General features: G+C 41.4%; 2 long non-coding RNA genes across 5 annotated transcripts in view; one reads left to right on the top strand and one right to left on the bottom strand.

Annotated features, from left to right (window-relative positions):
• The window catches only part of LOC120409976, a 112,211-nt gene that overhangs the window by 75,208 nt on the left and 10,640 nt on the right, over window positions 1-26,363 (top strand). For 2 of the 3 annotated variants that reach the window (XR_005601870.1, XR_005601869.1), the window contains 4 exons: window positions 2,917-3,216; window positions 4,824-5,020; window positions 17,784-17,869; window positions 19,621-19,712. This is a non-coding gene — a long non-coding RNA (uncharacterized LOC120409976). Of the gene's footprint in view, window positions 1-2,916; window positions 3,217-4,823; window positions 5,021-6,782; window positions 6,954-8,541; window positions 8,636-17,783; window positions 17,870-19,620; window positions 19,713-26,363 lie in introns of all 3 variants that reach the window. The other variant, XR_005601871.1, reaches the window with a different exon arrangement.
• Window positions 3,211-25,527, bottom strand: LOC109145618. 2 transcript variants are annotated; one of them, XR_002047102.2, is made up of 4 exons: window positions 25,449-25,527; window positions 18,792-19,019; window positions 18,208-18,350; window positions 3,211-3,748 (listed from the first exon to the last, which is right to left on the bottom strand). It is a non-coding gene; the product is annotated as an uncharacterized LOC109145618 (long non-coding RNA). The 2 variants fall into 2 exon arrangements; XR_002047103.2 differs by having other exon boundaries at window positions 18,890-19,019.

The raw sequence follows: 26,363 nt of genomic DNA, 5'->3' as shown, positions 1-26,363 counted from the left end.
TTGAAGGTTTTGAACCTTAGAAGTTACAGAACTTGCTGCTTCAAGTATTTCAGCTTGGAGTTTTGTCAGATGTCTGAAAAATTATGCTTTTGTTTCTTGAGTTATCTGTAAGGGACATAAAGTTCTCCCAAGAAACATGTATTTGTAAGGAGTTCTTGTGAATGAAAAGGATTTTATTGAATGCAGAGTACTCACAAAACTCCTTGAACCATTTGCTTTCTCATTCTTACTCTTCACTCATTTTCTTCATCATGTTTATGGCATCAGTGGTAAGATTCTTTGAAGGACAGCGTCTCTGACTTCTCAGGAAAGTTTGAAAAATTTTTCTTCTTGGAACTTGACTCATCCTGGGATTTCAGCAAAGATGGTGGTACAGTTGAGGTTATGAGAAGAAAACCCTTTGAAGAGGAGTGCACGTTGCTCCCTGCCTCTCTGCATTAGTGCTGGGGATTTAGCTGGGCAGGACCCCCTGGACTTTTGTGTGGGTGAGAGAATTGCTGTCTTGTGATGTAGTGTTAACACAGCACTAACAGACTGCAGGACTTGCTGGGATGTTTCCCTCTCCTATTAAAAAATACATTGATATAAAGTAATATTTCTCTCCACTGCCATCTAGTGAAGTTACTATGCTCTGTAAAGGCTTTGAGACTCAGTTGAGCATTCTGATAGTGAACTGCGTCATAGTGGCACAGAAAGTCCAGTTCCCTGCAGAGTGTCTGATATTCATCCCAGGGCTAACAGCAAACAGTGCAAAATAAAGGAGGTACAACAAATTTAATCATAGAATTCTGTCGATGGTTATGATGATAGAAACAGTAAAAGAATCTGTGCATGTTATCAGCATTGCAGAAATGACTGGCACCACCAAGATTCAAGTTGTAAATAAAGCAAGCACCAAAACCTCTGTTGGCTGAAGGAATGGTATAAAATCAGGCTTTTCTGGTAGAAAGCACACAGGGTCCCCGGGGGTCCAGATCTGCTGCCTCCAGTCTGGATCTTCAAGCCTACAGAGTGATGCCCACCAAAATCCTCAGCAGAGTTCTTCAGCCTAGAACTTGAATGACACTTTTTAAAAAGAAGTTTCTGAGATTTTCAGCAATGCCCAGGTTGTGTTGGGCCGCACACACAGAGGGTGTGCTCTGACAGCAGTGCTGGGATGGGCACCAAAGGGCTCAGGCTGTGAGCACATTGCACCTCTCCATTTCCATTCCACTCAATGGCATTGATTTTGCTTAAAGATCCTTGGCTATTTTTGTAACACACAAGTAGGTCAACCCATCGCTTCCTGATGGTGGAAATAGCTAAAATAGGACATACAGATCAGAAATCATTATTCTCTTCATGTATCATTTAGTGAGCAAAATCTCTCTCTTAATACTCATATGAAAGTCATCTTAAAACCAGAAGCTGTTCCCAATGCAAGAGAATAAAATAGAGTTGAAAAAAGACATAATATGATTTAGAAGAAGAAAAAATCAAGACAAGTGCAAACCAGATCCCTTTGATGGCTGGAATGTGCATTTCCATTGCCATAGCTGAGCAGTATCTCTGCACTCTGCTTCATTTGCCGTCTTTCCACTTCAGTTTCGCAGGCATGATGGAAAAGCCCAAATTCCTACTGATCTGTAAACCTGTGCACTTCCCTTTGTAGCTGTAGTAGCAGTGTGGTGGTTTGCTTGTCTACTTTTCGCTTTCCTTCTACCAGATTTATTTACCACAGAATCTATTGGGCAACATTTTAACGGCAAATTGTGTGAGTATCCCTTAGCTCTACCTGAATTATACATTACCTTAAAACAGAAATGAAAGGTGAGTTTATATTTTAACTTGGTGTTGGCTGATGAAGTTTGTGCTTCTGGGTGGGAATTGTACATGTAGAGACTTGCTGTATTTTCTAAAGTTGTGTTGAGGAAGTAAAACAAACTGATCATCTGGCAAATAAAAGACAAGTGCAGGGTGGAGTAAGTTTATTATTATTATTTATAATGTAGCTAACCTTTTTAAGGTTTTTCATTGAATCGTGTCATAAATTGTAAATTACAGAACAAAATTTCTTAACTTTGTTTGCTAAAATGTGTGAGAAATTCAGGAACCTTTGTAAAATCTGAAGCTTGTAATTCTGAACGAGTTCGCTGTATTCAGTAATTGGAGCCATGTTTAAAGAAAAGGAAAATTCTTTATTTTACTGAAGAAAGGCTAAATAGGATTGAGTTGTAGCCACTACCCCCCAACCAAACCGAGTGACTGAGAGAGTTGTTGTTTTACCTGTCTCTTGAGGCAAGGAATAAATCTTAACTAATAAATATATCTTCTAAATAATCTTATTTCACAGTCTGCCCAGGCACATTTGCAGTATGCCAGGGCAGCCAGCCAATGACCGTGCTGCTAGTTATAAGTAAGCAAACAATTTGGTTCATTGGCAACTTCAACACTGATCTTTTTTTTTTATTTCATTTTATTTCCAGCCAATTTGCATTCAAGCTTCTTTGTTCAAGGAGTCCCCTTCCTAAGTTAGAAGCAATGACATTTGAAGTCTTAATTGCATAGTGCCATAATACTTGCACTTCATTTTTATTGAAAAAAAAAATACAATTCTAAGTAGAAAACTTCAGCCAGTGCATTTTCTTTATTTAGAGTTTCATCCCAAGTGTTGCAAGGGGATGTCATAGAGAGAATATGGTTCCTAAGCAGCCCACTATCAATAAGCAGCTAAGAAAGTACATTAGGATCTTAGAGATCTTAAATGCATCACAGAGAAGAAAAAAATTGAATTATTACAGTATTTTCAACCAGAATTTTAATTCCTGGTTTTGACATTGCCAGGTAAGGTTTTAGTATTTAAAAGTTCTCTTTTGTTCTTTCCATGATTGTTTATGTTGGACCTCACAGACTCCAAGCTTTTTTGTATTTCCCCAGAAAGCATCAGAGCTTATGGATCTCCCAGTGGGAAGTAAATTGCCTTGATGTCCCAGGGTCAAAAGCAGCGTGGCAGATGCAGTGGCACATCCCCTTTGGAAAAGCAACGAGAGAGAAAAAGCGGCAGGAGTGCAAAGCCGCTCATTCACTCAGAGTAATTGGTGATGGATAGGGAGCAATAGAGGAGGGATAATACAGGGCAGTTTATTGGGACGCAGGAAGTGTGAAGATGGATGACATCCCCAGTTCTGCACGGTGCTCCTTCCACACATGCTATTAAATCCAGACTGGAAAGTGAAGGTAAAATACTGTAGGATGTGCTGAATGTGGCTTTGCACTGACTTGCAGTGCTGTCATCATTTCATTGTAGTATTGGTTTTAATTCCATCCTGTAAAAATGTTGTGTTGAAAAGATAAATCAAGTTCTTCAGATAGATGAATATGCAGGACTACTGCAGTTGGATTTGATAAAGTGATACCAAAGTTTCTCATTGTGCCAGCAAGTTGAATACTGTCCTATTTCCACAAGAGAAAAAAAAGGTTGTAAAAAATGGGACATCAAGAGTAGTCTTTGAATAGTTTTCCAGTAAAAAATATACAGATTTTACTTCTAGTCCAGAGTAACATATAGTATCTGCAGAAATGGCTTGTTTTGTCAAACAAAGATATCAAGACAGGTTTTTTTTGGTTGGTTGTTGATTTTATTTTTCTTAGAAGTCATCCTGGCTGTTACATCCTCTCTTTCTTCTTTCCAGTCAGGTAGTAATTGCATTCCACCTTTTACACAGGGTTTCCATTTCATGTCAAAATGGTGCGTATTAAAATAAAAACACTGGGAGAAGGGAGAAAGATGTAAGTTACAAAGAGTGAAGGTAATGCTGTCACATAAGACAAGTGTCAGGCCCAATATCCATCTTGGCCCTAACCCTGTATCCTAAAACCACCAAGATTTAATACTTGGGAAGAGTATAAGTATTCCCAAGCAAATGGTGGTAAAAGGAGAGACTCCCAGGGAAATTTATTGGCAGTCTACATGTCTTAGCTTCTCTTGGTGGATGTTACTTAAAAGTAATAACAATCACTTCATATTTGTAGGGAAGAGCAGAACTCGTCAGCTGTATAGTATTGTAAAAATTTATGTACAGTTTTAATTTTCATTTACTGAAAGAGTAGAATGATCAAGTAAAATCTTTTGAAAAATCAAATGAGTATTTTTTTTCCAAGGAGAAGGCATAGAGATATTGCTAATAAGGCTGCATTCCTTTGATGTCAGGCCTCACGCTGCATAAACTTCATGGACCCATCATTAGTCCTTGTCAGCTCTTAGGGTCTTTTGGCTTGGGGCCAAACAATTGATATAGTGGAGAGCCTCCAGCTAAAACAACAGCCTCTGCATCTTTATCTTCCCATCCATCAGATTGTTGGTGGAAGATAGGGCTAATTTGTCACTCTACCCACTTGGAAAAGTTTGATAAATGGCTTAATTAGACTTTTTTTTTTTTCTTAAGAAATCACATTTCTTGAGAGCTAGAGGTTGGGAAAACAAGGGCTGAGGATTGAATTAGAAAAGGAAAATATTTTTTCTTCCGTACAGATCCGAGGAAACACAACCATTATACAAGCAGAGAAGTGGAAAGAATACAGTTGTTTGGAAGGATTTTCAAGGACAAAAAACCCCAAACCACCCTAACACACAAATGTTCTGTGGGCTGTGCAGCTGCCCAAAGACTGTGGCAAACCAGTCTCTACCATTCACCTGCAGGGTGCTTTCTTAAATATGCTGCCCCCCAAATTGCGGTGCCTTTGTGTTTAGAGCTCTAGAACAGATAGCCAGGCACCCTTGTACCTAAAAGAACATCTAAATAGATAATTAACTATCTCTGGGTGATGCTTTTCCTATCTTCCAGCAGGCAGTCTACACCAAAGGGAGCTGTGCCTTCCAGGAGGCTCCCGGGTTAGTGGCCAGACCACTCAAAGCCAGGACTTTGCTTCAAATCACACCTTTCACTTCTGGGACAAAAAGGGGCTGCTCCAAGGCCATGGATCAAGGTCTAACCAAGTCCAGATCACAGTTTTGAATGTTCCTGCTCAGGACATGCTAAAGGTAAAAGGATATTTGCATTTTCTTCTTTTCTTGAGGTAATTTTGTGACTTAGGAGTCACAACGTACATGGATTAAATTAATTGGTTTTGAAGTTTCTCCAACTTTCAGCCAGAAGAAAGGGAGAGAGAAAAGGAGTAAAGTTCTTCTCTTGATTGTTATTTCCACCACTGTGTTTGGATAATTATCTTTCCACTTTGCATAATTATGGCATGTATTCCTATATGTGGATGTGTTGGTGAGGGCTGCAAATCTTGTCATGTTAGAGATGTCTGGGCTTTGTATTTCTAATCATCTTTTAATGTAAGTGTTTCATTTGGGTCACTGAGGGAATATATTTCTCCTTTCTGTGGTCTGACATGAATTAACAAAGCAAGAGACAAACTGTATCCTCCTTTTTTTGATAAACTGTCCAGAAATTGGATGTAATTCAGAAATAATTTAAGAGCTCTTTAACCTCTGGGCAGAAATTTATAATAGTAAGGAAAAGACAAATATTTTTCAATTAAAAAGATTTAGAATCCCTTTCTCTGTAGAACACTAATCTGAAATGACACTGAGGGGTAATAGGCCTGGTGTTAGTGCTTCCCCAAGGAAATGTCTTATCTTTTGCACTAAATTAGTTGTGTCTTTCTCACACATCCTAAAGCTGTCCGTTTGGGCATTCTGTATAAGGAAGCTCATGATTTAAAGTTTCTGAGAAGAAAGGCAAAACAAAAGTGTTTAAACAGTAATGACCTCTTATGCCCCAATCTCCATGACCCGTTCTGAAGAGGATAGCATTAACATTAAATCATTCACATTGCAGGGAAAGTCATAGGGACGAGTTGTGGGAGCAGCCTCCGTGTGGGTCAAGTCCTGGAGGCGTGGTGTGCAACTGCAGCAAATGCCAGGATAAAGTGGGGGTCGGTTGGGATAACATGGAGGTCTGGCAAGGGCACCATTGCAGAGTTCTGCTGGCCAACCTCCCAACATAGTTACTACCAGAAATGATCCCACCTGACTCCTTGCTGGCATCTCCAAGACCAAATAATATCAATGCAGATGCCACATGGGAAGGGTGCTGTGTCCCTCCATGCCAAGGTCACAGAAACGGGACCTTGGTGACCCAGTGCCAACAAGCCCTGGCATGCTCGTGGCATGGTTTGCCAGGTGGGATGCAGCAGGGGCTCTTGAAATGGCAGTGAGTGGTGGAGCTGCTCCATCCCACCTGGCAAGCCACGCCAGGAGCCCGGGTCCTTGGCAGTGGGGGTGCAGATACCTCACAGCCGCTGTGACCTGGAGTTTGGTACCTTCCCTGCAGCAGTTTTCCAGCTGAGATGGTAACAAGTGCCCAGAAGCTGACTTGGCTTGTTCTGCATTGCTGCCTTCACCCAGGCAGGAGGGCTGCCCTGGCCTCCAGCTCAGCAGATGTTGTTTGCAGAGCCACTGTTGCAAAAAGTGCCCCATGTGCTGTTCTGCATCACCCTGCTGGTGGCATCAGTTGCAAAGTGCCCTCTATTAATGCTGGGAGATCAGAGCTCGAAGGTTGTGCTTGTCACTGTGGGACATCTTTAATATAACAGGGAAAAAAGGATGTAAAAAGGCATCTCATGCTCCCACAAGCTGTGTAATGGTGATGGCTGGATGTGCTGCTCTGGGTGGAGCTGTTCATGCACAAGATCTGGTTCCAAGACAGGAATTGCCCGTATCCCCAGTGAAGTGAAGATAAATTGTATTTACAGCTTTAGATCTTCACTAGGAAATCTGATTTACCTGATTGCAGAATGTAAAAGTTCAACAAAGTTGCTGCCATTGGGACATGAAAAGTGCATTTACAGGATTATTTTTTGCGTTGAAGAGAAGTCAAGCATTTTCTTCTGTATAAAGAAATGTCTTGGACATGAGGAAAAAAAGGAAAATGTTAATCCCTGTGTTACTGATTTGCTATTTTAAAGTAAGTGAATATATCCAATATGTTTTACTTTATTTTAAAAGTAAGAACTGTCAGAAATAAAACTCTCTAAGTCTAGAGTAATTCTTTTTGATTTGGAGCCAGTTGTGGTTATTAATATATTAAATGAATTCAATATGTTTTGAATTGCTTTGCCACTTGGTTTACTTGGAAACTAAAACCATTTGTAACAAAACGGTTAGACTGGTTTTAAGTCAGACCAGTGTATAAGAGCATGTAAAACCAATAGTGCAGTTCAGACCATCAAAAAACAATCTTCTGGACTAGAAAAAGGATACTTCTAAGAAACCAAACCTAAAACTCTTCAGGTACTTGAAAAGGAAAAATAATTCTCCACACTTCCATCTTAGGATTTGCAATTAAAAAAAATAACAAACATCTCAATTTAAAGGAAACTCAAGGGTCAGGATGAGATTTCTGCATGTGCTGAGCATCCAGGAGAACTGGTAGGAGTGGACTGGAAGTAACTGGAAGTTTTGCAGCAAGTCTTCTGTAAATCCAGACAGATGTACAGTTTTTAGCCTGCCTAAATGCGTGTGGCAGGTGATCTCCAAAGGTGTTGCTTTATTTATTGATTAGGAACTGAGGGAGATGATCTTGGTTTCTTCAAGCTGTCAGATGTTCTTCTCTTTTTTTCCCTAGTGATTTTCTACACATAGAACAGGCTCAGATACTTTTTAACAGGCACACATTTAATATCATTTGCAAAATGATTGTAACTCTGCCATCAGTTTGCTTGTTTATACCTGTGACTTTAGAAGAACCTGTTACATGTGAGTGGAGATGAATAAATAGCTCCTAACCTGTGAAATTCACTGTGCAGAAATAATCTCTAGCAGTCTCTCCTAAGACATGAAATGAAGGATGCTTTCAGTACTTCACCTTACAGTACACTGAGTTTTATTCAAACCAAAGTCTTGAGAGTTTTATTTCAAGCCTGAGCTGAAATCTGTGCTCTTAAACTCTTTATAAAATGCTTGGGAAAATTGAGTTTTCAATACAGGTTTTCAAAATGATGCCTTCATTTTTATCCAGTGGAAAAGGTTAGACTGAACAGAAGTAAAGGGCCAGATTTATTGAAGCATAAAAACCTGCCCAAGTGGATCCCAGGTGGAGTTCAGTCATGAGCAAAGATTTCAGGTCATAGTGATGACCTGTGGATTGCTTAGCCATGGACCAAGCTCACTTCTGGGAAGAGTAGGTGGAATCTACCCTGAAATGAAAAAGTTGCTGTCCTTCCACCTTCTCATTGCACAATGATCTCCGAATATCACTTTTAATTATGGGCAGCTGTAGCTTTGGGATTTGTCAGATAAATGGGAATTTTGTTTAAGTACAAGTGTATTGTTAATGGTTTGATCATTTGGCTGTTGTCAGAGGGGAGAAAAACAGCACAATGAGTATTCAAAAACTTCAGTGCTTCAGTGTCCCTCCAGTGAGTGTGACAGTAGCAGATCCTGTAGTTCCTCTGGCCTCACCTACTGACCAAGAGATACAATTTCTGCCTGAAGTCTCTAGCCCACTATGAATTATTATACATTAAATTAACTACATTTTCTTTTCAATATAGATTCCAGTTGCCCCTGGACTCACTGAGAATGTAAGAGGGAAACACAGTGATGAGGGGATATAAACTCAAGGGCAAGACATAAAGCAGAGGATATGTATGTACTCAAAATGGTTTATATATGTTTGCTTTGATATTTAAATGTAAACCTAATGCTTATCACAAGTTAGTAATTGCTTGCCAGAACCAGATTTGCCTTGCACTGTAGCATCAAACTTGAGGCAATGAGAGCAACATGAAAAACAGCTTGGCAGAATGAAAAATAGCTTCTAAGTTCTTAATGCCTTGGACTTTTTTGCCTTTTCTTTGCCTGTACAACCAGAGGTGAACGTATTATCCTTTCGAATTGCTTTGATAAATCTCATTCCCTTTAGGATTAAACATTCCTGAACATTTTTGTGCCTCATTGAGCTCTTCCAGAGAAACATAAATTAATTCTTAGCTCAACATTTAGAGTTGTAAGACCTAATTCCCTTTGGCTTTAGTTATTGTAGCCATGGCCATTTGTGCAGAGTGACCACACTGTTACTCTCCTGCCTGCTTTGTGCACTTAGATTTTATGTACAGAGATTTGGCGTGGCTCTGACCAGTGGGAAATGACTCAGCAGTGTCCTGCAGGGGTGCGTTGGATGGGTAGATGTCAAATATGGATTTTTGGATACAAATCCAGGACGCTTGTGTGCATTCGGTGTATGCAAAATCAGGCTTAACCACTAAGTACTTGACTTTGGGTATCTCAGCTAAATCCAGGCTAAGCTGAACACAGAGAGACAAGAGTTAGCACCTCATAAATACTCCCAAATATTTGCAGAGTCATTGGCACAATGTGACTCAGCTCTCCTGAAGTAATTGGGCCACCTGATTTATACCTTTGGAGGGCGGGCACCTTGGAAGGCTGAGCAGGGACACGGCAGATGGGGTTTTGTATGGCTACCATGTGGCTCCTTGGAAGGAGATCTTGACCAGCCACAGTCCTTTTGGTTATTTGGCCCTCTGTCCTCGCAAAATTATTTTCTAAGGTGGCCGAGGTCAAAAAGTAAGAATTTTGTGAACAGCTCAGGTTTTATATGATGAGAGTTTGCTGTGAGATGGCTGATCTGAAGCCATTCTCCATTATTCCTGTTTGCCTTTCTAACAGCCAACTAAATCAAACCTGTATATTTCCACAAGGAGCATCCCAATAAACAGTTCATGTGCAGTATTCAATATTTGTGTAGCAGCTTGGAGTAGGGAAACAGGTGACAAAGTGTGTGAACCTGATACAGACTTGATAGAAGGTGAATTTTTGTCCCAGCAAACCTTTGTAAAGAAATCAGTGCTCAGGAAGAAGGAAGGAATGGTCCATCCCAGCTCAGACAAAGCCTGAAGCACCTATATAATAGTTTAACAATTCATCTTTTCCTGTGTAATCTTAAACTATATATCTTGGTGATGTTGCACTCCTTGAAAGAGTGAGATAGCACACCAGGTAATATGACCAAAAAAAAATCAAGTGAACAAGAAGAAAAGGACATTTTCTGCTTCAGATGATGACTATTTTGGAACGAATGAGACTTTAAAAAAGCTATCTGCTTTTTCTTTCCTGTGTCACGTAAACAGATTAGGAATTCTCTGGTTGAGGAACAAGGCTTTCTGTGTGATACAGTACTGAAGTGCTGAGGTGCAACAAAAACAGTCTACAGATGTGAGATACATCTGATTTGCCTTTTACATTGGACCTGCTGTTTGGCTGCTGAACAGCCCTTCTGTAATCGGACGTATAAAATTACACCCTCATTTCCTTTAGTGACAGGGAGATTGCTAAAATTGCTAAAGGAGGTCTCTGCCACACTCACTTTAATTTAGATGATCATCCAAATGCACAGATGTTTGTTCCAATCTCCTCCACTAAAGGAAGTGGGACTCTATGATTGTGCTACTGTGACATTTCCAGTACTCTGGACAGGGCAGGATCCATGCAAAAATGCTCTTCCTTGCACTGCGGAATCAGCTCTGGCAAGGAGTGCAAAAAAAGGGAAAAATATATTAAAGTAGTCTGCAGGGTTTTTTCTCCAAGTGGCATGATTTGGGATATCTTGTGTTCAAATTAATAGATACATTTCCAACTTGTGTGTTATATTTTTGCACAGTACGGATCTAATTAAATTTGCAAGCAGATAAATAATTCCAAATGAAGTTAGAGGTGACCCATAATACTCAACTTGAGTGCTTCCATATACTGGCTTCCTATTAGATTTCATGTAGTAATTTTAGAATTTAACAGTGCCAGTAACTTCATGTTCATACTTAAGAGTTACTCCCTGCCATTGGTGCTTTTTAACTAAAATAAATGCAATCACATTTCTTTTCCATCTATTATCAACTCTCCATGTGTATTATATAGTAAAACTGACCTCCTAAACCTGCCCAAGTGAAAACCAACTAACCAAAACAAACTAAGACCAAGTAAATGTGATTTCAGTTGCAGAGTTTTCTGGCAATTCAGTTCTGTTGCTTTCAGAATGACATCTTTGGTATTATTGTCCTTAAAAAACTGGAACAAAGTACTAACCACGTTGCAGAAGTAAAACGTAAGAACAAGGCCGTTGAAAGCTTCCTAACTAAAATGGTTCAAGTGTCCTTTAAGAAACTTTGTTCTGGTGCTCACATACATCAGCCTTGCCCTTACAACTGTATTTTTGGGAAAAAAAACCTAAATCACCATTTGGGAGCTGTATTTCCTCAGGTAACATTGGTAAGGCCCATAAAATCCCTCCTGCTTAAGCCAATGTAATCTTGTGAAATCTGTAGGCTGCCATGAAGCATGTATAAAAATGTGGTGCCTGCACAGGCCTTTGTGTGGTGAATGCCAGAAGTACCACTGTACAGTACATATTTTTAGTATTGATGAAAACGGAAAAAAAACCAAGCTCAGCCTGATTTGTGCCCCAGGCTTGCAATGTGAACACTGACAACCTCTCTCGGCTCCATCCAGCAGCGGAGGATGGGGAGGTCAAGAAGTGCACAGGCTGTCAGTGGCTCCTGTGAGCCCCTGGCTGCCCTCATGTCTGGTTGTCATCTTCCTGACTCCTGTGTGTGGTAAGAAAGGATAACATTTCAGTTTAACAGAGAAAACTGAGTTTCAGAAAGACCAGCACTTCCCTTCCCAGTGGTGGAGGAGCGAGTGATTCCACCCACAGTCCAGCCTTGTCTGTCTGTTCCTCTCCCTCCCCACTGAAGGTAGAGGAAGGTGGGATGGGAGGTTAAACCAGGTGCTGGTTTTTTATATGGTTAAATTAGGAAAAATGAATCTACCTTGGCTGACTTCCCCAGCAATACGCACAGTGGTTAGCTGGGGCATGATTAGCTATTCCATCTGCTGGTATCCTAATTACAGATACGGTAACAATGGCTTTTGTCTTGCTGTATGACTATGGAAGAAAAAGACAAAATTAGGCTCAGCAGACACAAACAATAAGGGGGTGGATTTTTGTGCTTAGTTATTTTTTTTAACCTGTTAAAAAATCAATGTGTTCTGCTTGTCCTGGAATGTTATTCTCAACCAAAATCTAAGTTTTGAAAATTATAAATTGTTTAGCTCTCTCTGTCTTCTAATTGCTTAATTTAGTTCAGTTCCAACTCTAGAGTTCTTTATGAATTATATAAGGAAAAAGAAATCATTCAGCCCTGAATTGAAACACCCTCCCTCAGTGCTGCTTCTCTTGTGGGCAGTGGTGTCATTTGTGCAAGAGAAGTAATGAATGAAAATGTGATCCAGACTTCAGAACTAGTGACATCTGACACTGACACAGCGCCTTGAGAAAACAATAGGATAGGCTGGCACATCTACTGTAACATATTAAATTAAAATAACCAGGATAAATACCTAAAAATGCCACCATGGATTAATAATGTATCACCAATGAATCACTGCAGTTCCCACCTCCTTGAATTTCAGGAAAGAGCTTTTGATTTTCCTTAAGGGCCTCCCTTATAATAGGGGGGCAGCTGAGGTTGATAAATAAGCAAGGCGAGCCACAAGTCCCCTGGTTCCAGGCTTCAGCCTGGATCTGCCGTGTGTGATCCCAGCAGCCTCCCAGAGCCAGTGGCATTAAAAGCACTGTTTGCAGCAGCAGGGCATCTCCAGGGTGCAGGGTCTGCTCTGAGCATTTCCAGGTTTATGTGGAGGTTCCAATTTCTGCAGCAATGCAGGACAAAAGCTCAACCTGCATATTGGAAAGTTCATGTGGGATTTGTCTGAGGATGCTGTGATCAGTGCAAAATGGAGAGGTTTTGTAGTTGAGACACAGTTAAATCATACCTATCTTCTTCACAGAATTAACTTTTACTCCTGAAATGACTAGCTGGGGTTCAGGCACACTGCCACCAAGGAAGAGGCATTCCTTAGTTCTCTGCTGGTGCTTCAGTTCTCTCTGGCCTAACAGACAGGATGGAGTCTGGCCTGCAAAGTTACCATTATAATGTCAATATAAATATGATTACATTTTCTCCAGCAATGGAATTAGTGCCACTAGGAAACAAAATCATTTTAGGTTTCTCCTGCTGTGTTTGTATGAGCTTGGGGTCTAACTGGCAACCAGGGAAATTTGGCCTTTGTGCTCAAATAATGCAATGCTGTGCTTTCCATTTCGAGATGAAATTACTGCTAGTGGGATTTATGCCGTAGGAAAAGAATTTGTGTTGCTAAATCTTTTGGTAGTTGAGGTTGCTTTGTCTCACCACATAAAGATAGTTATTTACATGGCCTTGCATACATAGATGCACAGCTAGAGCTTATGTGTATGTGTGAGTGTTGATTTGGGATGTCTTTTTAGGAACATTACTGTGATGTGAATCATTGTAAGTGCAGTTTTTATGGAAAAGAATATGAGCCTCCTGGTACCTATTCCCTGTCTCTCTGAGTGCATTTTCTAGGGTTGTGGAGGTAGATGGGGGATCTCAGCAGTAGGCCTGGGATGCTGCTCCCTACATCTCCTTATTGGAGACCCAGGCAGGCCATGCTAAGGATTTCCTGGCAGGCCATGTACCCACATTTTTCCTGGTGAAAGCAAGGACTGGATGTAGAAAAGGGGAAAGGCATGATTAACCATAGGCTTGTATTCTGTGCTTTAATGTACAAGTCAGTTGGGAAATAAATGAATCACTAGAGATTCCTGGAGCATTTATTGTGCATCAGGAAGGTGGCTTTTCCCTCAGCATCATGGAACACAGAATTAACTTAGAGTGATGATGAAGAGCTAATTCTCCTTGTAATTGTACCTCCTGTGCCAATATTGCAGTGTTCCCAAAAATGGTCTCAAATGAGATAAAATCAACAAACTGAAGCAAATTTCTCTTACACGTAGCCTTAAGCCTTTTTTCAAAGAAATCTGAAATTATACTGCAGGATAAATATTCCAGCTGCTGCTTCAGCAGTGTCCCACTGTAGTGATTTAGAGCAACGCCTCCATGAAAGCAACAGGAAATTTGGCCAGCTGGATTCCAGGTGCAAATCAAGCCCTTGTGCTGCCCTTTTTCAGGGATAACAGTGCAAATAGGCTGAGGGTAGGCTGGCATTTTAGGTCAGATCAGAAGGGCACTTCTGAAGCAAATTTCCTAATTTCTCCCACTTACCATGCTTTTCCTTGCACCTCAGGTAGGAGCATAGGAACTGGGGTTTTGGATTAAACCAACATCAGAAAGGTGCTCCAGGAGGATAATTCCTGTGCTCCAGCCAGTTAAGACATGGGGACAGACTGGAAAATTCAGCCACATGTACAGAATGGATGTGGGGTCCCCACTACCAGCTGTGGATCTGCTTCTGTTTAGCTTTCCAGTGTAGATAGAGCCATCTGACACCCAGGTAAAACAGCACTAGTGCACTACAGACTCCCATTTCGAGTAAATTGGAAATTTAAAGAAGTACTAGAAACCTTAAAATAATATAATGCTCATCCCAAGTGACTTAAACTCAAGGCTTTCAACTCCCTAGCACAGTTTCTTTTTTCCCATCCTCAGCTGAAGAAGCAACTCCGCTTTTGAGACTCTCCACTACCATATGCATGTTAAACCAAACCTCTTTTTCACTATGATTTACATGCCAAATGCACTTATTTACTCCTAGGTAGAATTAATTTCATCTTTAATTACTTTTATAGCAATTACATGCTTTTAATCTGTGGTTTAGTGATCTATTATTTACAGCTGCAGTGAACAAAATACACATTGGCTGGGGGAAACACATCCCTTGTGTAGGTGGCCGCTGTAGGCCCTTTTTAAATTATAAAGCCTCATGAGTTAAGGCCTAAGTAGTTTTTAGGATTTGAACAAATGAGCACATTTCAGTCAAGGACATCATTGGCAACTCCTTATTGGAAGTGTAAAGAGGGTAAAACCCAAAAAACTTGCTTAGAAAACTTAAGATCACATACTTTCAGGATTGTGTTCAAACACTCTGTACTGGTTTTAGTCTTCCTCTTGTTTTTCTCTCATTGCAACTGGGTCAAATTACTCAGGATAGGAGAAAATTTTTCACAAACTTTTTAGGTATCTGGATTTAAAGTTTTAGTTGGACCGAATTCTAGTGTGCAAAAACTGTACACTTGTATTGCTCTTCCCTCCTAAACATCTGAAGATGACAGCAGTAAAGAATTAATCCCCAGAGCATTATTATCTACTTCCAACTGATGGGGCACAAAGAGATTTGATGGCTTCTTCAATACACTGTGGTAAAGCTAGGAAAGGAATCCAGATGTCCTGGTTCCTCATCCTGTCCCTGAACCACAAACCACACGTCCCTGCCTTATTAGTGACAATCACAGCACATGAAAACAGACTATTTATATCTAAATATTTCATCTGTTCTCACTCGTTATTCCCTAACTCACCAATGTAATTATGTTGGCAGGGCAACAATCTCTTTTTTCCCAGTAAGAGCAAACAGATTGTTAGGTTTTCTGCTGAGATACAAGCTGCACAAGAAGAACTCCCAAATAAATCAGATCAAAAGGACCATGTTCCCATTGAAACATCCTTGGTCAGGCAGCAATGGGAGAGAAGATTTCGTAACATCTTCCTCAGCTGACTCGAACAGCTGCATTAAAAGCACTGATCACAAAAGGTTAACTTTGAAAAGAATATTAACCCAGAATAGATTTAGCCAAAGAGGGGGGGGAAAAAGCAATAAAAAGGGGCTTTGGAAAGTTCTGGTTTTTGAATGTCATGTGATATTTAACAGTTCTCAGAGTCTGCATAACAAGCAGCTTTGAATAGAAAAATAAGATGATCTGTGCAAAATAAGTCCAAGATTCACATTTCATAAATATCGCTTCAAGTCGCTTAGGTGATTACATATTCTCCGATTAGCAAAAATGATGCTTGTTCTGGTAAAACACTTGCTTCCATGTATGGGGAATATCAGTGCATCTTGGACAGAACACAAAGGTCCTTGAGAACTTTGCTGCTGAAGTCAGAGACATCACATTTCCCTCTACAGAAGGCAAACACCTCACAGGTCTTGACACTGCTTGGGCTGCCTCATCCTGAAGTGGCAGCTACAGTCTGTGTCCCCCGTGCAGCCATTATAGACAGATAACGTGCTTAATCACATCCTTTTCATTTCCCAGTGACATGCAGACACAAGGCTGTGTTTGTTAGTGTGTATGCAACACGTGCACTAGTCCTGCTCAGTGGGATACTGCAGTTTATTGCCATAAAACTTCAGGTTCCGAATTCCAAGCAGACTTAGAGCAAAGGCTGAGAGCATAACATGGATTCATAACGTTCAGGTTTCAGAAAACATTTTGGCTGGGATTTTTTCTCTGCCGACCACATGCTTCCAAATGTAACCCTGAGAAATCTCTCCAGTAGTGGAACATGACTAGTGGTATTTGAGAACACTGGAGGGAGAAGGCACCTAAAGAGCTTTGTGTTTTCATCCATTACTAAGTCAGAAATCCTCCACTGCGCATATGCTCTTCTGTTTTCTCTTGGCCAAGGTTTGGTGACTTGGTACAATCCCACTACAGTTCTGAAACCCTCTGTTGTTTAACACCACGAGTGAAATAGGTACCATAACCTCTGTGTGGCCCTGGAGCTGCACAGGAATGATTTCCTGCTCTCTGCAAAGGACGATGCCTTCAGATTCTGTTAAATGATAACAAATAAGGAAAAGGAGGCCTCCCCTAGTTCTAGCAATCCTATCCCTCCCACTGGGCTTTCCTAGAGGTGGCAGAGTTGAAACTTGCAGGTTTTATTTTCAGAACATGGTCATTTCTCATTTTAAAGTAAACAATCCTTGGTTCCCATGTATTATTCAAGTAGGGAGAAGTGGGTATCCAGTGCACAGATAATCAAACATCCAGCCTGCAGCAGGCAACCTTCTCAAATCGCTTGAGAAACTTCCCTATTGCTGTTGTTATCATTCTCCATCCACTTCCTCCAATTATCCAACACTTCAAACATCATATCCCACGTTTTCCCCACAGCTGTGGGGTGAGGCAAGCAAGAGCTGTGTTCCTTCCAGCTCCCCTAGCAGTGCTTGCCCACAGGAGAAGAGAGGGAGCTGCACAGATGTTGCTGGTATCACATTAATACAGAAATAACCTGTTGAAAGTAGATTTGTTTTCAAACCTTTCAGTGAGAAAATATCAGTTTCAGAGACAGGAATTAATGATTTTAACCTATCAAGCTCTTTCATTGCCAGCATATAAAATCATCATTGGTGTTTCAAGCTGCAAGTAGTAATGTTGAGGGTATTTTCACTGCTGCCAAAACATTTACATGAAACTGCTGTTCAGATCAAATTATCTTGGAAACTGAAAGCGTGCGTGGATTCCAAATTATTCAACTTGGAGAGATTGTTGTGTATTGAAATTACACAGCAGAAACCAGCGAAACACCACGATTGCTTCAAATTCACAGGGATAGCAAAAACAGCTTTTGTAAGAACTCTTCACCTTAAATGCAGTAATGAAACAGACACAGGCTTTGGCTATGTTTAAACCAGTATTTCACCACCAGAAAACCCTCTCTTTGAGGCAGAACGGGTGCTTCTGGCTCTCACTTCCACCACCTTCAGACACGGACAGCTCAAAGAGAACAGTGGTGTGGAAGCGAGGCATCAGGAAACTAAAGCACAGAGAGTAAAGAGCTGTGACTATTTGGGGAATGACAAACTAAAAATATAAATTCCAAAAGGGCAGTAAACTCTCAGAGGTGCTCGCTGCTGGTAGGATCCTATTAACTACCTCACGTTTACCTTTCAGGAACATACCAGTTACGGAAAAGACTCCAGAATATCACCAGAAAGAGGACTGGGCAATTTCAAGTCTTTGATGAGCCATTATTTGAGGTATTTTAATGTGCTTTCCTTTGCATAATGTTCCAAACAAACCGTTGCTTTTTAGTAAGGATTCTATATTGCAATGAAAGAACAATCTGGCCACATTAAAGACATCCTGAAGAAAAAAGTGCTTCCCTCAAAGAACCATAAAGGTGATTTTCCAAGAATCGCAGGAAGGACTGTCTAATTTAACATAAGAGGTGAGGGTTCATTTCTCTCTAGCAGAGAGGGGATGGACAGATGAAAAAACTAAATGCAGAAAAATCTTAGAGGTAAAACTAAAAAACTTCTAACTGCTGTCAGGAAAGAGTTGACAAAGAAAAGCGAGGGCTGTAGGAAGAGCTCACCTGTGAGGAATATTGACTGTGGCACTGGAGCAGGGTCCTTTGCCCTTTCAGTCACTGATAATTGGAGGTTAACATCTAAAATTTGTGTCTTTTTTCCCAGCAAGTTTGTAATTGATTTGTTCTTGTTCCTTCAGAGAAATATCCTGAAAAGCAACAAAAAAAGCAATAGGGTAAGACAGGTTCCCCAGATGTGGTGGGGAGAGCTCAGTGGATGTTTGTCTGCAACAGGAAATAAGTGCCTGTGTGCTCTGCCACTGTGGTGTGTTTTATCATGGCATAAAATCACAGTGATTTCAGCATTGGCCTGATCAACAGATACTCTGCACTGGTGGGTGTCCTGTGCATAAGTCACAGACGAGGCATCCTGTTCAGAACAATCTGATATGCTTCTCTGGGAACAGGAAAAGGAATTAAAGAAAGAGCCGTATTGGGAAGAAGGAAATACTAATGATCTCTTCAGGGGCTGTGCTTTTTCCACTTCTTCTTCTTCTAATGTGCACACAGTGACAGCTTTGTGAGTAGAACATACAGAAGAATGTCCATGAGCTTACACAGTCTGCACATTTCAAAACAATCTGCAATACCTGTTCTCTGTTGCATTCAGACGAACTGGGGTTTTTTTCCTGAAGCGACCTAAGGATTGAGGTTTGCATGTCTTAGGAAAAAACCACTTCTGCAGTACCTCTGACATGGTTTGTTTGGCAATGCTCTTGATGTCACCTGGGAGAAGGGGGGCACAAGGTTTCCCACATCATCTTCTTTCTTGCCAACCCTTGAGGCTTCCAGGAGGGAGATATCTCTTTGTTTTCCACCTTAAAGAAAATCTGAATTAGTGGCTTTGGTTCAGTAGGGCATTTCAACACCTAGTTTAAAGCATCAGATGGGCTCCAGTGGGTACAGGGAGTGTGGGGGCAGTCAGAATGATACAAGCACATATGTAAATATTTCCCTGGATGAGGCTTCAAGTTGCATTTGGGAAAATGTGAAGCTGTATAAAGAAAAGAACACATTAATTCCTTTTCTTTGTTTTCAGCAGTGCTTAACTGCATTTTTCTTGAAGTAGGGATGTGTGAAAAACTGCACTATTGTAGATAAAAATACATAAAATGTGTTAGATTAAAGATTTGGAAATTAATTTCTCAGGAGACCTTTTTCAGTCTAGACTCTATTGACATGTATCCTGCCAATTTGTTTGTCTGGTCTCCCTGTGAACACAGCATTTGATACTGTAGGCAATGCAAAGATCTCTGATAAGCTTTGCTGCTTCCTGCAGCACTCTGTGTTCACAAAGAACTTCTTAAACACAGCTTTCAGCTTCTCTGCATCACCCCTATTCTGCACTTTTTCACCATGTGCTTTCATGCTTCTCCTTTTTGCGCCCTGTGCCTTCATCCCGTGGGGGACCATTCTCAGCTTCCAAATCTCCTGTGAGGACAAGGCATCTCTGAGCTCACACCTCCTCATCCAGCTCACCCTCTGCCTGCTGGATCCTCGCTGCTGAACTGGTAGGATTTGATTGTGATCTTCCTTGTTACCGGTCCTCACCCTTTGGTAGTTCGTATTTGGATAGGAGCCACTGGAGGGAAAGGTGAACCTAAGGAATTAAAGGTGCTTCCACCAGAAAGACTCCAGAAACAAAGCTGATCTCCAGGGGGTGATGCTGACTCATTACTGGTACTTGTTGCAGTGCCTTTATTGCTTTTTAGTTAAGCACACAATGCAGCTCTGTAATTAAGCCACAGGCATAATACAGGACAAAAGTCACATATGGCTTTTTTTCTGTTTTTAATTTTCTTTTTTGTAGTTATTACTTAGGCCCACTAGACATGAAGAACAGTTGTGCTTGAATTTTGCCATTTTAGATTAATCTGTAAAATTCATGGTGTTTCCTGAAAATAGTATCTTTGTTGCAAGTTAGATAAAGCACATTTTTTCTGAATGCCTTCATTAGTCCGGATATTTTGGATTGAAAAAGAAAGGCAGGAATATTTGGAATTCAAGTATGACCTGAGAATAGGAGAAATCTACAAGCCTTGAAATTTAGGGAGACCATGCAAGTCATCCACAAGGCAAGCCATCTCTGTTTGGAAAAGTGTTTTCACACCCTCACCTATGAGTAATGAATGAAGCTGAGTTCCAAGTCAATATCCAGGCCTGCTTAGGTTGACTTTATGTGAAGAACCTATTACAGGATGCCAGTGAACATCCAGAGGCCTACTTCAATTTTCATCATTCAAATACACCAGCATTAAGAAACGCCCTGCACATGCTATGTCATCTCTGCCCCTCAGCATCCCTGAAATTCTGTGTTCAATCATGGTGTTCAATCATCTGAGTAACCAAGAAAGGAAGAGCAGCTGGAATAAGCTCTGTGTCTTGGTGCTGCAGAATCAACTGGCTGATTAAAATTTATTAGGATTCAGTTTTTTGCCACAGAGGCAATAAAGCATGATTCTAGCAGGCTCAGAGACCTGCCTCTTACAGAACCTGGCGCTGGCCTCAAAACAAAATCCCAAACCCCCCAAAAAAGGCATTCTTTTAGGAATATGTGTTTCTGTACCTTGATCTTACCAAGGGGTAGAAATGTTCACGTTTTCTTTAGCAAGGATGTAATGTGGCTTCCTAGGAATAACTTTAATGTATCCTTGTGTGCATCTAGCATTAAGAAATGCTCCACACCTCACAGATTTCCTCTGGGAATCTTGCTTCCTCTGGCTGATAGCAAGTTTCCTGTAAAATCAGTTTGTACTACAGATGCAGAGGAGTCTTTGTCAGAAAGAAATTCCTCCCAAACCATGGATAATCATTATCCACTCTGAATTACCCAATTATCTTTCGGGGGTTTTATTTATTGTGCGGAAAAAGAAACAAGGAGTTTTCTTGCCAGCTCCCTCAGAAGTGACCTAAATGCCCACTGTCTGAGGGAGATCACAGGCTCAGGCCGCTGTCCCATTGTCCAGCTGGGTGCCTGCAATAGCCTGGCCCCATAAAACAGACATTTAGCTGAACAGAAGCAATTAGCCCTCCATCGTGGCCCCTGCTCACAACAGAAAAACCAGCTGATGTTCCCTTAACTTGAAACAATGGGAGGACAGGCATGGGCTGTGGAACTCTTACAAGCACAGTAACTCCTTCCAGAGGGGGACCGTGAGAAAGTGGAGCCTGTAAAGAGTCTTTTCGTGGATGAACTCCTGAACAGTCTTTTATCCTGTGAACTCATCAGTCAGCTGTCTGTGGGTGCAGCTCTCTTTAGAAAACCCCAGTTCAACTGCAACATGCCGGTTCGTAGTGATAAACCTTTCTGCTGAATGATGTTCTGTCTCAGTGCTGTGTTCACCCCAGTATGGATTTATTCAGCAGCAACTTTTCCCTCCAGCCCTCTTTCACATTCCTTACTGTGCTTGTTCCTCTTCCTAATGATCTGGGAATAGCAGTGACCACTGATGAGAGCATGGCAAAAACTGAATGTTGCTCCCAACAATGGCAATGAGGGCTTCACTTAAGATTCGGATGCTGAGAAAATTCCAGCAAAGAAGCTGATGAGCTCAGAAATTCAGCCCTTCCATATGAATCCAGTAATTTACTTCCTTTTGACTGCTTTCTCCTCCACCTAGTTGGAATCTTGCCACCACCCCTAATCACTTGTTACCCAGAACTCAACTCCTGCTAGCAATAAGGCTGTGTTCAATAAATGGTTGCTCTTTAAGGCTGTGTACAGCACTGTCCCCATTCCCACTCAGAATGTTGTCCAAGCACCTTCAGGCAATAGTTCATCCCTTGCAAGTATGAAACTCTTTGAAACCACGAGGCCTTTGCTAGTGACAAGGCAAAGATACCATTAAGTTCGGGAAATCAATCCACAGTAAATAGAACTACCTACTTCATTCAGCACCTTTGGCAATAGCCCAATGATTTGGTTTCCAGCTGATGATGTGAATTTCCTGTAGGCACACATTCCTTATGAGCATCGTTTATCCTTCCCCTTGTGCTAAATTTCCCTGTAGTTCAGCACAGTGTGGATACCACAGCTCCAGAGGTGTGACTCCTGCCTGGGCAGGCCTTTTGCCAGCCAGCTGCAAATGAATATTCTGTTGCTTTCGGAATCTCCTTCCTAAAACCCAATCTAAAATCAAATTGAGTAAGGATTTTCAGTGAATATCACAGAATGGTTTGGATTGAAAGGGATCTTTAAAGACCACCTAGTCCAACCTCCAAGATGTCTCACTTCTGCTGCTGTTACCATGGTTTGCGTTAAAAAAACCTTTCCTTTGTTCAGCCCCATCGTGGATGTTTCCCCATCATGTCTACTCATTAAATCTTTTGCAAGAACTAATAGAGAAGCCATCCCAGCATAGGATACTGAGAAGACTGGCAGGACTTTGTGGTCATTGAAATGTAACTGACATCTCCCTAAAAGTGCCACTGGAAGAATGAGGAGTGAAATAAAATAAGGGCCACTACATTTATTAAAAAGCAGATGGTACCAGAGAGCCCCTACCCCTGGATTATCTGTCCATCCAGGGACCTCGGTAAAACAACTGAACAGATTTACTGGTTTTATGGGCATTCTTCTCTTGCTCACCGATAGATGGGAGCAGAGATTTCTCTACTCATGAAATTTTCAGGCTGCAGCGCTTGCAGTTTTTTGTAGACTATGAGGGGCAAAAGATAAAACCAACCAATGACAATATAGATCATTCACATGCCCACAGGGAGAAGGATATTATTTTGTTTAGTAGCATACAGATGAGGTTTGTAATAGGAGTCAAATGGAAACCAGGAGTCAGCACTCTTGAATTCTTTAACATTGGAATTCTCTGGTTTGGTATCTAGAACTGGTCAGAGGTATTGAATAAGTTTACAACCCCTCATTGTTATTTCCCAGATTGTAAGTGTGTTTTGCTTGGATCCAAGCCTTTACAAAAGCAATTAAATGTGTCCTAAACTTCCATTCATTTTTCTTAAGAGATCAAAGAGGAAAAGCTGTCCAGATGTAAATGGCTAAGCCTCTAATGAGATGATCAGTGAATTGTTTCTCTCTTGTGTTAGAAGCATTTAAATTACAGTATTGCACTTAGGGCACTCTGCACTTCTGACTTGTATAGCAGGATCCCAGCACCTAACACAAGCCAGACAAATAACTTCAGCAATTAGCTTTCAGCATAGGTCCCTGCCCTCTGACCTCTCCTGTTCATCGGAGGAAAGCCAAATGCTTTGTTAAACAATATTAATCGGGCTTGGCACTCCTCTAGGGCCGGGCACGTCACAAACAGTTTCTAACAGCAAGAAGCTGTTTGCAAGAAGCAAAATCTCGGGTATTTTCTGCTCAACAGGAGCCTGACTCAGCCATACTGGAGGTGAAGCAGAGCCTGATCTGTTTCTGTGGAAATTCGGGAATGGTAGCTCAGGTACCACCTGTGTGACAGTCAGGACTCCTCTGAACTGCCAGTGAGGGAGAGGAGGATCAGTTTGCATAGCCTGGGGTTGATTGGTTTGTTTGTTAGGGGGATTTTTGGTTAATTCCCTCTATTCCTGCATAAATATTTTGTGTAAGCATAGTAGGAATCCAAATTTAAGTGCCCCTGGAGCTACCTATAAAGACAAGGGTTGGTGGGACAGAAAGTAAAGAAAACCTCTCTCCTGCCCAGCTGCTGAGTAGGTGCTTTGGGACATGGGCTGGTGTTTACAGTGTGTCAGTACAAACTGGAGGTGAGGTCACTATGAGGTGCTGCCAGGGAATACCAGCGATGTCTGCAGAGGTAGAACATGGTGCTGAGGTGATGCCTTTTCCTGGCCTTAAAATCAAGAATCAAACATGGTTAGAAGGGAAAAAGGGATTTTACCTCGGTATTTATTTTAAGGATCCTTAGGTGCACTATGTCCAGGTGGAATGCACTGAAATGCACCCCGCAATGCACACCCACAAAAGATCTGGTATAACGTTATAGGTTTTACTAATTAGCATATCTATCAAAAATTCCCCAGGGAGAGGCTTGAATGAGCCCCTCCTCCCCAAGGAACCTTCCCCTGGATGGTTCTATCTTAGTTTACAGAATGTGTTCTGGAGAGGACCTTGGGGTCTGGGGCACACTGATCCCTAGCTACGAAGCTTCTGAGATGTTTCGTCTCCTAGCTGAACAAACAAGTCCAAGAATGTAGGCAAAAAGCACTAAAAAGGTATAACAGGGGTATAAAAGAAAAGGCAAAAAAATCATCATGGCATCAGAGGCAGGAAGAGAGGATTTCCTCTCTGTTGCCCCTCCTCTGCACCTCACCTCAGACGGGCCCCTCAGGTTGGGCAGCAGTGGGATATAACCAGGGAGGTGCTTTGCCTGAACTTCTGCCTGGTTCCCAGTCAAGTCTTTAATTGCTTATTTGTTTTTCTTTCACTGATGTTCACTACCATGTTCATAATTTAGAGCTGAAACTTCCAGAGACAAGCAGAAGGTAGGAGCATCTGTAGGTTTCATGAAAGGGGCATCCAAGCTCCTGAGGAGAGCCTAAAGAAAATGTACTTACCTAAACTCATTCAATCTTTTTTTAAAGAGATTTCTTCTTTATCTTAGAAGTGAGCTTACCACCCTGCCTATGAACCTAGCTTTCCAAGACATAGAAACCTTCCAGAGTCTTGATCTTGTCCCAGGGTGTGATGTTGGCTTTGAACAGCATTTCTTAGCTTTTTTCATGTCATTTCCTTTACTCAAGGGGAGAGATCTCTCCAGCTCCCTTTCATGGCAGGGCTTCTCTGAAGCAAGGGCCTAAAGTGATTTTTTAAAAATTTTTTATTTTGGCAGTAATCCTACAGATACCACTACTCTTAACTTGCACTACTCTTAACAGCTAAAGTAGAAGTTGCCAAGAGCTCTGAAAAAAAAATAAAGGAAAACAAAGGCAGCCGACTGCATGCCAACTTTGGAAGTTAAAAACTCTGATTTGTAGTTTGGGTGTGTTCCAATTTTATCAAAGCCATGCCTCCATTCTAGTAATATTCTCTGCTAAAAACCAAACTCCTCTACATAAAACTGACTTTTGACTTCCTAATTTAACAGTAACAGCAGCCTTTCTGAAATGATAGTTTCTGTTAGTGGTGAGTTAAAAATCAAAATTCAAACCTTATCCTGCAAGAGGGAGCAATTTCACACATTTTTAGGCTGCTTACTGTAAGATGGGGGAGGAGTGCTGCAAAATCACCCAACAAAACATCAGCTTAAGATGCTGTTAAGGATGCCAGTGCTCCCTACCTTGTGTGCCCCTTCTGATCTGGAAGTCAGCAGAAGCTCTTGTGAAACTCGAGTGCAGAGGCTGCCCCACTGCTGTCCGCAAGGATGTGGGGAGGAGCTGCACAGGGGCCGGGCTGCCCTGCTCACAGCACACATTTCCCGTCCACTCCCAAGGCATTCCTGCTGCTCTGCCAGCCAGCTGCTGGCTCCAGGCCCAGCCTGGGCTTTGCACTCAGGGGATTTGGCTTTGACAGCCCCTTGTCATTTTGGTTTTACATTATCAGCTCTTTTTGTTATAAGCCATGGGCTTCCAATATCAGCGGTGAAAAACAATTTCAGGTGGAAGCAGCACCATGGGACCGAGACAGAAAACATTCAGAAAAAACAAGTATTTCTCATTTCTTGTAATCACCTGCATTACAGCAATCAAGTGTTGAGTGGTGGTTGGTGATATGTTGCTTTGCAGGAAAGACAAAGTGAAAAAGAACAGAAAGAGAGGGTTTTTCTGCGTTTCTGATAAACCTGTGGTTATGGCCTTCAGTGACAGATTTGCCAACAGCAAAGAGTAAGACAAATATCTGCAGTCTGAAGTGTCTGGAAGCAAACTCACACATGCCTTCACTGTACTGCTTTTGTTTGCAGAAGCTTTCAATCTGGATGAGTAGCAGGAACAGGAAAGCATGTGAAGCTTGGAAAACTACCATACTGCTGTCTATAAAGCCCTGATAGGATTTTTATGTGGAGCCCTAAAGAGAATGACATGCAGTGCTTTTTTGGTTGGTTTTTTTTTTCTTTTGCCAAATCCAAGAGCTCAGATGTTTGCAAGCAAAACAAAATAAACTCAGGCATTGAAGCTTCTTCCTGAAATGTGTCTGGTGGCTGATGCCATGGCATGTCCCCCAGCACATGCCTTGTGCACCCTTGGGCACTGCTGTG

The sequence above is a fragment of the Corvus cornix genome, chromosome 4 (genome assembly GCF_000738735.6).
Source record: "Corvus cornix cornix isolate S_Up_H32 chromosome 4, ASM73873v5, whole genome shotgun sequence".
Taxonomy (NCBI): domain Eukaryota; kingdom Metazoa; phylum Chordata; class Aves; order Passeriformes; family Corvidae; genus Corvus; species Corvus cornix.
This window is presented reverse-complemented; position numbering and strand designations above follow the sequence as displayed.